The sequence below is a fragment of the Triticum urartu genome, chromosome 4, assembly GCF_003073215.2.
Source record: "Triticum urartu cultivar G1812 chromosome 4, Tu2.1, whole genome shotgun sequence".
Classification (NCBI taxonomy): Eukaryota; Viridiplantae; Streptophyta; class Magnoliopsida; order Poales; family Poaceae; genus Triticum; species Triticum urartu.
Window position 1 is genome coordinate 514562556 of NC_053025.1, and position 16020 is coordinate 514578575.

Genomic DNA, 16020 nt, shown 5'->3' on the forward strand with positions numbered 1-16020 from the left:
TGCCACATGAATTTCTCATACCTAATAAAATAGTTTAATGTTTTAATATTTATAAAATGCATTTAATTATTTGTTTAAGCCACTGTTTTATTTAGTTTAGTGCTTTTAATTATTTTATAAAAATGTGATCCTCCACCATAATTACCTAAGCATTATTTGCCACCTCTAGAACATTTAAATTTTAAATGTTTGAAAACTTTACCGTTTGACTTGATTTTGAATTTTGAATTCGAACGGGATTGAATCATCGTGAGATTTACAACTGTAAGAGTGGTGACGTGGCATCATTAGCAGAGGTTACTGTAGCTTGATTATCCGGGCGTCACAATTCTCCTCCACTACAAGAAATCTCGTCCCGAGATTTAAGGGGGGGTAAGGGGGGAAGTTCTGGTTACGATATTCTAACGGATCTTCTCGAGGAAGTTAATCCCTTTCGTTGATGTCTTCAATTCTTTATTCCAATGCATCATGATAAACTTGTCATCATTTCTTCAGGAACTCTATCGTACTTATGAAAGGTTAAGGGGCAGCTCAGCTACGTCGGAATGCTTTTGAGGGAAACAATCTGGGGTTATCCCATGAATGAGTATAAGATTATCTCTTGAGTTAAACATATAAAATACATCGAGAGTAAGGTACGAAGGTACAATAAGATGTTCCAAGCGGATAGATAGTTGCCGAAGTCTGAACCAGAGTGAGAAAAGGGGTTCAGAGCAGCGATAGTAAGTATTGCGTCTGAAACCAGAATAGAGCACTAGAAAGGTGACCCGTGAATTACTTACGAAATCAATCGCAAGGAATAACTTTGGCAACAGAGGGTACAGGAGAGTCAGGTTTCGATCCTGGGACCTGTGGGTTATGGGCCCACCATGTGGGGTAAAAGTAGGAAGAGCGGTAACATCTTGCACAGTCATGATAGCAAGGCATGTCAGAGAGTAGCATGTCGGTTATGTCGGCAACAATGCCGGTACCAAGGGCGAGGGACGAAGAGAACCATTTTCCTGCTCGTTGAATGAGGCGGACCATTAGGCGAAATTCTCGTCCATCGGTGGCTACCGGAACGCTATCAACAAAAGCAACAGAGTCTTACTGACACGGTTGTACACCAAGGTGTTTTACATAAGCAGAAGAATACTACTGCTTATATAATATAGATTACAAGAAGGGTTAAGCAACCAATGGAAAGGAAAGGTGATTACCAGGTTTAATTACAACAATGGGGAGGAAAATGTGTATACACACATATTTCAGGGGTATATCCTTCCCAAGGACAAGCAGAGCATGATATCCATGACAGGATATCATGTATAAAACTCCTTAGGTAGGGGAGAGAAATTTCATGACATTACCCATACAACGGTGTTTGGATAATTTGAGCAAGAAACATTTAGCATTGGGCTTCAAATGTTCTTGTTGAAAACCAGAGTATCACAGACATGCTTCGAGATAGCATTGACATGGTCTTCAAGCAAAGGTCGGACTTGGATATACAAAGGATTCATCATCATTAACCCAAGGAGAGGATGAGGGGGTGGCTGATGGAATCAGCGGCAATTTATCGAGATTAACAAAGATGGATCTCCACAATTATGTGAGCAAGGAGATAACATTTGTCAGATCAAATGGTATAATGATGTATGCTCGAGGAAAACATACACAATTAAACATTGGTTGAAAGGTGCACCCGAATATGGGCTGGGTTGCACGACCAACGTCGGAATGGTGATTCAATAATCAATAGTCTAAGAATGAACGGACGACCATTAACTTCAAAGCAAGAGGGTTGCTAGAAGGGCAGAATCCAAACAGCACCGCTCACTTGTTGGTACCCCGGTTGGAATCAACACGAGGACCCAAGAAAGAATGGTGATGGTGGGAAGTATCACCATACCAAGAATTCTTAAGAGGTGGTGAAATTCCCACGATATCCTTGACATAAAAGATGGTAATATTCCAAGGTAAAGAAGAACAATTGCTGGATAGCAAGGGTCTCAAGGTATATCACAAAGCACGAACAAGTTTGTGTTGGAGGGAAGGCAATAAGTGGCCGATGATAACACAACTCATCGAGGGCAAGGATGGTATTTCTCTTCATGAATCCGGTTGATATCCTGGAAGAGCTCTTAATGCCAATGATGATCACGACACAATTGTCGAGATATATCATGAAGATGTAATTGAATGGCAATGACATCAAGTCAAAGGAATGATGAAGCGAAAGGTTATTGGAACCACGAGTACGACACAAACTTTAAATCAAGCTTGTTGTTCAAGGTGAACTGATATGACGAGCAAGATCGACGTAAGCTTAGCTCATCATCGGAAGTTTTGCTCCGGGATTAAGGACCAGGTAGCACAGTTAAAATTTAGCATGATAATGATATAGCCGATCAGGCTAGGAATGACTTGAAGGATTATTAAACTCGTAAGCAACAAGAATTACTTAGAGTTATTGAATCAGAGTGCAGAATCGATTCACTTATCGGTGTTCTCGAGTGACTAATAACTCAGAACCTGGGGGGATCCGAGATCGGTGAGAAACAATACTAGATGAAGACTCGCAGGAAGTAACACAGTACTCGAGATACCAGAGGTTAATACTCGAGGAAGATCAAAAATAGAGGTTGCAGAGATGTATCGATCAACAAAAGACAATTGCTTTAACTTGTCTGAGAAATGGAATCAAGGAGAAAATGTGGTTGGGATCATGATTGCAAATGATCAATACATAGATACCAGATGATGTCATATCAAGGAAATAGTTAATATTGCAAGAAACTTCTATGATAGGATCTACACCGTGTCTATGGGCATGAACACAAATTTCAAGGTCGACTCCCACTTCGTTTATGCATAACCTTTCATTCACTTCTCACATTCAAGGAAGTTGTAGTGTTGAAATTTTATCTGGCAAAATACCAGAAGTGTATGACTCGTGAAAACTTTCGGGTTCACACGGTTTAGAGAAGGCATATATTCAACCCATCAGGTTATCGTGGAAATATATACCACAAGCTTCAATAGTAGATATCACCAGCTCGAAAGCAGAGCATGGTTGGCCAAATCAGAGAATAGGATTTACCAACGACATTATGTATCAGGGAAAGAACTTCCAAAGTGATTGAATATGAGGGACGTTGTCGGGTAAAATCTAACAAAGGATCCGATGGTTCTCAAAGGATCTGCTGTAAGCATCGGTACTCAACAGAGAAAGAAACAATGCAAAGGCATTGGATTCTAGAAACAACTAACTAATCAAAGCTTAATGCAAAGAAATTTTATGATTTCCAAATCAAGGGATCAGAAGCAATCGTTCTGATTGAAAATGAATAAGTTTAATAGACTTAGAAGCACAACCGATCAAGGCATTGATTGGTTAAGAACCAGCTCATGTTTAAAATGACGTCTGAGCCGGGAAGATAATTTAAAAGGATCAACTGATGATTGCGTGCTTTCACACACATGTTGAATCGATAGGATCAAAATGATGGTGTCAAAGGATACTAATGAATATTGCTACACATATGGAAAGCATCCATATTGCAAGCAGACAAGTATTTGCCGAGCAATAGTTTGAGGAGGATACTCGAAAGATCGGGTAGTATTTCCAAGTATTTTGAAAAGCATATGAACAACTGGGGATAAGCGGATACTCGATAAGTGCGAGAATTATCCATAGGGGTATTCTGGTGACAAAGAACAGCAAGGCAATAAGCTCAAAGGATTATCGAAACAACGACGAGTATTTCGGGGTATCTTGTAATAACAAGACCAACTGGGGATGAATGTAAGAATAACAACTGCAAGTAGTTATCCATAAGGGTTGACGGTGGAAGGGGAATTGCAAACGCGATGAAGACAAGTTCTCGGGTTAACCGCAGAGAGTATCTTCAAGGTCTTCATGTGCAGCAGACGATCCTCAGTAATAAGGGGCTCTCCGGGTGAAAGTGATAACGAGATCCTAATGTTAGATTTAGCAAATTTCATTTAACCCGAATAGAAGAGAGATCAGAGTCCCAGAGTATAGACAAGGGGTAAAAGATTCTACTACCACCCAAATGGCGACATGGGCCCGTAAGGCACACGACCATGTTAGTAAAAGTTTTTGTAATGTCTAGACTCAACTTCGACCAAAGAGTGTGGAAGGGGGATTCCTACAGGCAGTCGGCTCTGATACCAACTTGTGACGCCCCGATTTGACCGTACACTAATCATGCACGCAAATGTGTACGATCAAGAACAGACTCACGGAAGATATCACAACACAACTCTACAAATGAAATAAGTCATACAAGCATCATATTACAAGCCAGGGGCCTCGAAGGCTCGAATACAAGAGCTCGATCATAGACAAGTCAGCGGAAGAACAATATCTGAGTACAGACATAAGTTAAACAAGTCTGCCTTAAGAAGGCTAGCACAAACTGGGATACAGATCGAAAGAGACGCAGGCCTCCTGCCTGGGATCCTCCTAACTACTCCTGGTCGTCGATCAGCGGGCATCACGTAGTAGTAGGCACCTCCGGTGTAGTAGGAGTCGTCGTCGAAGGTGGCGTTCTGGCTCCTGGGCTCCAACATCTGGTTGCGACAACCAGGTAGAAGGGATAGGGGGGAAAGAGGGAGAAAGCAACCGTGAGTACTCATCCAAAGTACTCGTAAGCAAGGAGCTACACTACATATGTATGCATTGGTATCAACTGGAATAAGGCTATTATATGTGGACTGAACTGCAGAAAGCCGGGATAAGGGGGGATAGCTAGTCCTTTCGAAGACTACGCTTCTGGCAGCCTCCGTCTTGCAGCATGTAGAACAGAGTAGACTGAAGTCCTCCAAGTAGCATCGTATAGCATAATCCTAACCGATGATCCTCCCCTCGTCGCCCTGTGAGAGAGCGATCACCGGTTGTATCTGGCACTTTGGAAGGGTGTGTTTTATTAAGTATCCGGTTCTAGTTGTCATAAGGTCAAGGTACAACTCCAAGTCGTCCTGTTACCGAAGATCATGGCTATTCGAATAGATTAACTTCCCTGCAGGGGTGCACCACATAACCCAACACGCTCGATCCCATTTGGCCGGACACACTTTCCTGGGTCATGCCCGGCCTCGGAAGATCAACACGTCGCAGCCCCACCTAGACCAACAGAGAGGTCAGCACGCCGGTCTAAACCTAAGCGCCCAGGGGTCTGGGCCCATCGCCCTTAGCACACCTGCACGTTGCGTGGGCGGCCGGAAGCAGACCTAGCCTAGTGGCGTTCCAGTCCAATCCAGCGCGCGCCGCTCCATTGCTGACGTCATGAAGGCTTCGGCTGATACCACGACGTCGAGTGCCCATAACTGTCCCCGCGTAGATGGTTAGTGCGTATAGGCCAGTAGCCAGACTCAGATCAAATACCAAGATCTCGTTAAGCGTGTTAAGTATCCGCGAACGCCGACCAGGGCCAGGCCCACCTCTCTCCTAGGTGGTCTCAACCTGCCCTGTCGCTCTGCCTCAAAGTAACAGTCGGGGGCCGTCGGGAACCCAGGCCCACCTCTACCGGGATGGAGCCACCTGCCCCTTCAGCCCCCATCTCCGAACAGCATCACAAGTAATGTAACAGTATAAAGTGTATAGTATATGCCCATGACCACTTCCCGAAGTGATCACGGCCCAGTAGTATAGCATGGCAGACGGACAAGAGTGTAGGGCCACTGATGGAACACTAGCATCCTATACTAAGCAGTAGGATAGCCGGTAATGGTAACAACAGTAGTAGCAAGGACAGGCTATGCATCAGGATAGGAATAACGGAAAGCAATAACATGTTACACTACTCTAGTGCAAGTGGTATAGAGAAGAGTAGGCGATATCTGGTGATCAAAGGGGGGGGCTTGCCTGGTTGCTCTGGCAAGAGAGGGGGGTCGTCAACACCGTAGTCGTACTGGGTAGCAGCGGTGTCGGTCTCGATGTCTAGCGAGAGAAGAGGGGGAAGAAACAATAAATATAATGCAAACAAAAGCATGACGATGCATGGCATGACAAAGAATGATGCTAGGTGTGCCCTAACGCGGTACGAGGTGGTACCAGTGAAGGGGGGAAACATTCGGGAAATTATCCCTGGTGTTTTTCGTTTTCGGGCAGACGAACCGAAGGGGGAAAGTTGCGTGTTCGCTATGCTAGGGATGCGTGGCGGACGAACGGGCTTCGTATCCGGGTTCGTCTCGTCGTTCTGAGCAACTTTCATGTTGAAAATAATTTAATCCGAGTTACGGATTAAAAGATATGATTTTCTAAAGATTTTATTAATTTCTGAAACTTAATTAATTATTTAATTAATTCAAAAATAGATTTATGACATCAGCATGATGTCATGCTGACATCATCAGTCAACAGGGGTTGACTGGGTCAAACTGACGCGTGGGTCCAGTGGGACCCACCTGTCATACTCTATTAGGTTAATTAGGGTTTAGTTAAACTAATTATTGTTTAATTAAGCTAACATGTTAATTAGATTAATTAATTAAGGTTAATTAACTTAATTAATTTAGTTAATTAATTAATTAATTAAATTTATTTTTTTAATTATTGTTTTATTTATTTTTATATACTTTTTTTAACGTTCTGGGGCGGGGGCCCCTTTGTCAGTGGGCCAAAGGCCTTATCAGTTCGGTCTAACGGGCGTCGGGTGCAGGCGCAACTCGTAGCCCGATTGGGCGCCTGCACAGGCCAGTGGAGGCGCCAGGTGCGGGTGGCTATGGCCACGGCGAGGCCACGGGCGGAGCGGTGCCGTGGTGAAGCGGCGGCCACCGGAGGAGGATGCCGGGGCCGTGGAGAGGTGCGGCCGGACCGAACGGCGACCGGCCTTGGTCAGTCACCGCGGGCAGGGAAGAGGGGAGGCGGGCGTTAGTCGCGGTGACCGGGGGGCGATGACTGGGGCGGTACAGGGGGCCGCGGCGAGGGCGCGCGCGCGAGTGCGCGCGGCCAAGCAGGAGAGTGAGGGTGGCGGTTGCGGTGAGCGCACGGAGAGCGCGGGGTTGCGGGCGTTCGGGCGCGACGAGTGGGATGGCGAGGCATTACGGGGCGCACGCGCGCGGTGGCCGCGGCGACGAGCGCCGGGCGCGCGCGGTGGCGCGTCGAGCAGGGGAGGCCGGTGCGGGTGGCGACGGGGAGACGTGCAGAGCGGGCGCAAAGAGGAAGAGGAGGTCGTGGCCTCACCGGCGTTGCAGAGACGAGGGTCGGCGAGGCTCGGTGGAGCCTTTGGGGAGGAGGACGGGGACGACGACAACGTAGAGGGGGAGGTCCGACACGGAGGAGTCGAAGAGGAGGACGGCACGGCAGCTCCGACGACGGCGGGGTCCAGCGGCATCGGGGAAGATGGGCATCGCGGTCGGCTCGGGAGAAGGGCGACGGGGTCGGAAGACGGGTGGCGCCGGCAAAAAGGCTTCGGCATCGAGAGATCGAGGGAGATGGGGTAGAGAGCGAGGTGGAGTGGGGGGGGGGGTTTCCCCTTGATCCAGATTGGATCGGGGGGGGGAGAGGGTGGGTCGGTGTCTAGGGTTCGGTGGGGAGGGGGTTATACAGGGGGGCGACTGGGCCGGCCTGGGGGCCCGATGGCCAGCTGGGCCACGGCCCATCAGGGGGTCTCCTTCTTTCTTTTTGCTTTTGCTTTGCTTTTTTTCCTATTTTATTTATAGTTTCTGTTTTCATATTAGTTTTACTTTACTTTTAGTTTTATAAAATATACCACTAGTCCCTAAATTAGTATTTATAAATACTCTATTGCCACATGAATTTCTCATACCTAATAAAATAGTTTAATGTTTTAATATTTATAAAATGCATTTAATTATTTGTTTAAGCCACTGTTTTATTTAGTTTAGTGCTTTTAATTATTTTATAAAAATGTGATCCTCCACCATAATTACCTAAGCATTATTTGCCACCTCTAGAACATTTAAATTTTAAATGTTTGAAAACTTTACCGTTTGACTTGATTTTGAATTTTGAATTCGAACGGGATTGAATCATCGTGAGATTTACAACTATAAGAGTGGTGATGTGGCATCATTAGCAGAGGTTACTATAGCTTGATTATCCGGGCGTCACACTTGTTCAGCCCACTTGGCCCACCAGGGCAGGTGGCCCCACCCGAGGGACCCCTGGACACCTTTCGATCGTCCCGGTACCATACCGATAACCCCTGAAATTATTCCGGCGACTGAAACTAGACTTCCCATATATAATTCGTCACCTCCGGACCATTTCGGAACTCCTCGTGACGTCCGGGACTCCGAACAACCTTCGGTAACCACATACAATTTCCCATAACAACTCTAGCGTCACTGAACCTTAAGTGTGTAGACCCTACGGGTTCGGGAACCATGCAGACATGACCGAGACGTCTCTCCGGCCAATAACCAACAGCGGGATCTGGATAACCATGTTGGATCCCACATGTTCCACGATGATCTCATCAGATGAACCATGATGTCGACGATTCAATCAATCCCATATACAATTCCCTTTGTCTATCGGTATGTTACTTGCCCGAGATTCGATCATCGGTATCTCTATACCTCGTTCAATCTCGTTACCGGCAAGTCTCTTTACTCATTCCGTAACGCATGATCCCGTGGCTAACTCCTTAGTCACATTGAGCTCTTTATGATGATGCATTACCGAGTGGGCCCATAGATACCTCTCCGTCATATAGAGCGACAAGTCCCAGTCTCGATTCGTGCCAACCCAACAGATACTTTCGAGATACCTGTAGTGCACCTTTATAGCCACCCAGTTACATTGTGACATTTGGTAGACCCAAAGCATTCCTATGGTATTCGTGAGTTGCACAATCTCATGGTCTAAGGAAATGATACTTGACAATATAAAAGCTTTAGCAAACGAACTACACAATCTTGTGCTACGCTTAGGATTGGGTCTTGTCCATCACATCATTCTCCTAATGATGTGATCCCGTTATCAACGACATCCAATGTCCATGGTCAGGAAACCATGACCATCTGTTGATCAACAAGCTAGTTAACTAGAGGCTTACTAGGGACATATTACGATCTATGTATTCACACATGTATTACGGTTTCCGGTTAATACAATTATAGCATGAACAATAGACAATTATCATGAACACAGAAATATAATAATAACCACTTTATTATTGCCTCTAGGGCATATTTCCAACAGTCTCCCACTTGCACTAGAGTCAATAATCTAGTTACATTGTTATGAATCAAACACACATAGAGTTCTGGTGTTGATCATGTTTTGCTCGCAGAAGAGGTTTAGTCAACGGATCTGCGACATTCAGATTCGTGTGCACTTTAGAAATATCTATGTCTCCATCTTGAATATATTCACGAATGGAGTTGAAGCGATGCTTGATATGTCTGGTCTTGTTGTGAAACCTGGGCTCCTTGGCAAGGGCAATAGCTCCAGTGTTGTCACAGAAGAGAGTCATCAGGCCTGACGCATTGGGAATGACTCCTAGGTCGGTAATGAACTCCTTCATCTAGACTGCTTCATGTGCTGCCTCTGAGGCAGCTATGTACTCCATTTCACATGTAGATCCTGCCTCGACGCTTTGCTTGCAACTGCACCAGCTGAATGCCCCACCATTCAAAATATACATGTATCTGGTTTGTGACTTGGAGTCATCCAGATCTGTGTCGAAGCTAGCATCGACGTAACCTTTACGATGAGCTCTACGTCACTTCCATAAACGAGAAACATATCCTTAGTCCTTTTCAGGTACTTTAGGATATTCTTGACCGCTGTCCAGTGTTCCATACCGATATTACTTTGGTACCTCCCTACTAAACTTACGGCAAGGTTCACATTAGGTCTGGTACACAACATGGCATACATAATAGACCCTATGGCTATGGCTGAGGCATAGGGGTGACACTCATCTTTTCTCTATCTTCTGCCGAGGTCGGGCATTGAGTCGTGCTCAATTTCACACATTGCAATACAGGCAAGACCCCTTCTTGGACTGATCCATATTGAACTTCTTCAATATCTTGTCAAGGTACGTGCTTTGCCAAAGACCAATGAGGCGTCTCGATCTATCTCTATAGATCTCGATGCCTAATATGTAAGTAGTTGCTACCTCTTGAGGATGCGTTGGTTTTGCCTTGAAGAGGAAAGGGTGATGCAGCAAAGTAGCGTAAGTATTTCCCTCAGTTTTTGAGAACCAAGGTATCAATCTAGTAGGAGATAACACGCAAGTCACCTAGTACCTGCACAAACAATCAAGAACCTTGCAACCAACGCGATAAAGGGTTGTCAATCCCTTCACGGTCACTAGCAAAAGTGAGATGTGATAAAGATAATAAGATAAATATTTTTGGTATTTTTGTTGTATAGATTGGAAAGTAAAGATTTCAAAATAGTAAACGAGATGCGATGTAAATAAAAAGAGATGCAATATAATAAGAAAGAGACCCGGGGGCCATAGGTTTCACTAGTGGCTTCTCTCATGATAGGATATATTACGATGGGTGGACAAATTACTGCCAAGCAATTGATAGAAGAGTGCATAGTTATGAGAATATCTAGGCAATGATTATGAATATAGGCATCACGTCTGTGTTAAGTAGACCGAAACGATTCTGCATCTACCACTATTACTCCACACATCGACCGCTATCCAGCATGAATCTAGAGTACTAAGTTCATAAGAATAGAGTAACGCTTTAAGCAAGATGACATGATGTAGAGGGATAAACTCAAGCAATATGATATAAGCCCCATCTTTTTATCCTTGATGGCAACAATACAATACGTGCCTTGCTGCCCCTACTGTCATTGGGAAAGGACACTACAAGATTGAACCCAAAGCTAAGCACTTCTCCATTGCAAGAAAGATCAATCTAGTAGGCCAAACTAAACCATAATTTGATGAGACTTGCAAATATATCAAATCATGCATATAAGAATTCAGAGAAGAACCAAATATTATTCATAGATAAACTTGATCATAAATCCACAATTCATCGGATCTCGGCAAACACACCGCTAAAAATATTACATCGAATAGATCTCCAAGAAAATCAAGGAGAACTTTGTATTGAGAACCAAAGAGAGAGAAGAAGCCATATAGCTAATAATTACGGACCCGAAGGTCTGTGGTAAACTACTCACACATCATCAGAGAGGCTATGGTGTTGATGTAGAAGCCCTCTGTGATTGATTCCCCCTCCGGTAGATCGCCGAAAAAGGCCCCCGATGGGATCTCACGGGTACGGAAGGTTGCGGCGGTGGAAAAGTGGTTTCGTGGCTCCCCCATATGTTTTTAGGGTATAAGAGTATATATATAGGCAAAAGAAGTACGTCGGTGGAGCTCCGTGGGGCCCACGAGGGTGGGGGGCATGCCCTCCTATCTCGTGGCCGCCTTGCGGACTTCTAGACTTCCACTCCAAGTCTCCCGGTTTGCGTTTGTTCCAAGAAAGATCCTTGCAAAAGTTTCGTTCGGTTTGGATTCCGTTTGATATTCCTTTTCTGCAAAACACTAAAATAGGCAAAACACAGAAACTGGCACTGGGCCTCTGTTTAATAGGTTAGTTCCAAAAATAATATAAAAGAGCATATTAAAGCCCATTAAACATCCAAAATAGATAATATAATAGCCTGGAACAATAAAAAATTATAGATACGTTGGAGACGTATCAAGCATCCTCAAGCTTAATTCATGCTCGTCCTCGAGTAAGTAAATAACAAAAACAGAATTTTTGATGCGGAATGCTATCTGACATAATTTTCAATGTAATTTTGTTTATTGTGGCATGAATGTTCAGATCCAAAAGCCTCAAGACAAAAGTTTAATATTGACATAAAAATAATAATACTTCAAGCATACTAACCAAGCAATTATGTCTTCTCAAAATAACATAGCCAAAGAAAGCTCATCCCTAAAAATCATATAGTTTGGCCATGCTTCATTTTCATCACACAAAATGCTCCCATCATGCACAACCCCAATGACAAGCCAAGCAATTGTTCATACTTTAGCATTCTCAAACTTTTTCAACTTTCACGCAATATATGAGCGCAAGCCATGTACATAACACTATAGGTGGAATAGAATGGTGGTTGTGGAGAAGACAAAAACGAGGAAGATAGTCTCACATCAACTAGGTGTATCAATGGGCTATGGAGATGCCCATCGATAGATATCAATGTGTGTGAGTAGGGATTGCCATGCAATGGATGCACTAGTGCTATAAGTGTATGAAAGCTCAACAAAAGTAACTAAGTGGGTGTGCATCCAACTTTCTTTCTCACGAAGACCTAGGGCAATTTGAGGAAGCCCATCATTGGAATATACAAGCCAAGTTCTATAATGAAAAATTCCAACTAGTATATGAAAGTGACAACATAAGAGACTCTCTATCATGAAGATCATGGTGCTACTTTGAAGCACAAGTGTGTAAAAAGGATAGTAACATTGCCCCTTCTCTCTTTTTCTCTCATTTTTGGGCCCTTTTTATGGCCTATTTTTTCGTCTAGAGTCTCATCACGACTTGTGGGGGAATCATAGTCTCCATCGTCCTTTCCTCACATGGGTCAATGCTCTAATAATGAATATCATCACACTTTTATTTACTTACAACTCAAGAATTACAACTCGATAGTTAGAACAAAATATGACTCTATGTGAATGCCTCTGGCGGTGTAGCGGGATGTGCAATGAATCAAGAGTGACATGTATAAAAAATTATGAATGGTGTCCATGCCACAAATATTATGTCAACTACATGATCATGCAAAGCAATATGACTATGATGAAGCGTGTCATAATAAACAGAACGGTGGAAAGTTGCATGGCAATATATCTCGGAATGGTTATGGAAATGCCATAATAGGTAGGTATGGTGGATGTTTTGAGGAAGGATATGTGGTGGGTTTATGGTACCGGCGAAAGTTGTGCGGCACAAGAGAGGCTAGCAATGGTGGAAGGGTGAGAGTGCGTATAATCCATGGACTCAACATTAGTCATAAAGAACTCACATACTTATTGCAAAGATCTACAAGTCATCAAAACCAAGCACTACACGCATTCTCCTAGGGGGAGAGACTGGTAGCAAAAGACCATTCCCCGACCGCCACTCATAAGGAAGTCAATCAAAGAACACCTCATGCTTCAAATTTGTCACACAACGGTTACCATACATGCATGCTACGGGACTCGCAAGCCTGAACACAAGTATTTCTCAATTTCACAATTACTCAACTAGCACGACTCTAATATCACCATCTTTATATCTCAAAACAATTATCAAGTATCAAACTTCTCATAGTATTTAATGCACTCTATATGAAAGTTTTTATTATACCCATCTTGGATGCCCATCATATTAGGACTAAATTTATAACCAAAGAAAATTACCATGCTGTTCTAAAAGACTCTCAAAATAATATAAGTGAAACATGAGAGATCAATAATTTCTATAAAATAAAACCACCACCATGCTCTAAAAAGATACAAGTGAAGCACTAGAGCAAAATTATCTAGCTCAAAAGATATAAGTGAAGCACATAGAGTATTCTAATAAATTCTGATTCATGTGTGTCTCTCCCAAAAGGTGTTTACAACAAGGATGATTGTGGTAAACTAAAAAGAAAAGACTCAGATCATACAAGACGCTCCAAGCAAAACACATATCATGTGGTGAATAAAAATATAGCCTCAAGTAAAGTTATCGATAGACGAAGACGAAAGAGGGGATGCCTTCCGGGGAATCCCCAAGATTGGGCTTTTGGTTGTCCTTGAATTTTACCTTGGGGTGCCTTGGGCATCCCAAAGCTTAGGCTATTTCCACTCCTTGTTATAAAATCCATCAAATCTTTACCCAAAAACATGAAAACCTCACAGCACAAAACTTAACAGAAAATCTCATGAGCTCTGTTAGTATAAGAAAACAAATCACCACTTTAATGTACTGTAATCAACTCATTCTTTATTTATACTGGTGTTAAACCTACTGTATTACAACTTCTCTATGGTTTATACCCCCCGATACTAGCCATAGGTTCATCAAAATAAGCAAACAACAGACGAAAAACAGAATCTGTCAAAACAGAACAGTCTATAGCAATCTGGATGTTTCGAATACTTCTGTAACTCCAAAAATTCTGAAAAATTAGGAAGACCTAAATAATTTGTATATTGATCCACTTCAGTTGGAATTGGTATTTTATCGCTCTCTGTGAGCGCATACTTTCTGTTTTTTCAGCAAGATCAAACAACAATCACCCAAGAAGATCCTAAAGGCTTTACTTGGCACAAACACTAATTAAAACATAAAAAAACACAATCATAACAGAGGCTAGATAAATTATTTATTACTAAACAGGAACAAAAAGTAAATAAGAAAAATAAAATTGGGTTGCCTCCCAACAAGCGCTATCGTTTAATGCCCCTAGCTAGGCATTAAAGCAAGAATAGATCTAGGTATTGTCATCTTCGGTATTTATCTTTTTAATGGAGTTATGCTCGGATCCAGGAGGTTCCTTACGTTTCCCTTCATGCTCGGAGATTATTAGATCTAAAGCATCCAACCGCTTATTGCAAAGAGTGATCAACATATTTATACGGTGAAGGTTCCCGCCAACATTTTTAAGAGGCTCAATAGATTTTTGCAATTCGCATAATTTCTCTAAAACTTGGGTTCCTTCTTGAGCAAGATGTAGTTTATTTTGTGGGGGAAGTACTCCTACTATTCCCTCTATAATCTCATAAGCAATACTAGGATCAATTTCAATAAAACTCCCTTTAGCAGCAAAATCCAAGAGTTGTCTATGGGATATGGTTAGCTTAACATAAAAATTACGAAGTAAAATCTTGAAATCTTGCTCAATAGTGCAACTACGATAGGATTCTATCATCCTATACCAATCATCTTTTAAGTTTTCTCCTTGTCTTTGTTTGAAGTGAAGAACTTCAAAATCGGGATACAAAGGAAGGGATAAAGGGCTAGCCATGAAGGCGAAACAAACGATCTAACACACGGACGCACAAGAAGCAAGCAAAAGAAGGTGAACGGAAAAGGGCGAATAAAACGGCAAAGGTGAAGTGGGGAGAGGAAAATGAGAGGTGAATGGCAAATAATGTAATGCGAGGGAGAAGAGTTTATGATGGGTACTCGGTATGTCTTGACTTGAGCGTAGATCTCCTCGGCAACGGTGCCAGGAATCCTTCTTGTACCTCTTGTGCATGCGTTGGTTTTCCCTTCAAGAGGAAATGATGATGCAGCAAAGTAGCGTAAGTATTTCCCTCAGTTTTTGAGAACCAAGGTATCAATCTAGTAGAAGATAACACACAAGTCTCCTAGTACCTGCACAAACAATCAAGAACCTTGCAACCAACGCGATAAAGGGGGTGTCAATCCCTTCACGGTCACTCGCAAAAGTGAGATCTGATAAAGATAATAAGATAAAAAAAATTGGTATTTTTGTTGTATAGATTGGAAAGTAAAGATTGCAAAATAGTAAACGAGATGCGATGTAAATAAAAAGAGATGCAATATAATAAGAAAGAGACCCGGGGCCATAGGTTTCACTAGTGGCTTCTCTCATGACAGAATATATTACGGTGGGTGAACAAATTACTGCCGAGCAATTGATAGAATAGCGCATAGTTATGAGAATAGCTAGGCAATGATTATGAATATAGGCATCACGTCCGTGTTAAGTAGACCAAAATGATTCTGCATCTACTACTATTACTCCACACATTGACCGCTATCCAGCATGCATCTAGAGTATTAAGTTCATAAGAACAGAGTAACACTTTAAGCAAGATGACATGATGTAGAGGGATAAACTAAAGCAATATGATATAAACCCCATCTTTTTATCCTCGATGGCAACAATACAATACGTGCCTTGCTGCCCCTACTGTCACTGGGAAAGGACACCGCAAGATTGAACCAAAAGCTAAGCACTTCTCCCATTGCAAGAAAGATCAATCTAGTAGGCCAAATTAAACCGATAATTCGATGAGACTTGCAAATATATCCAATCAT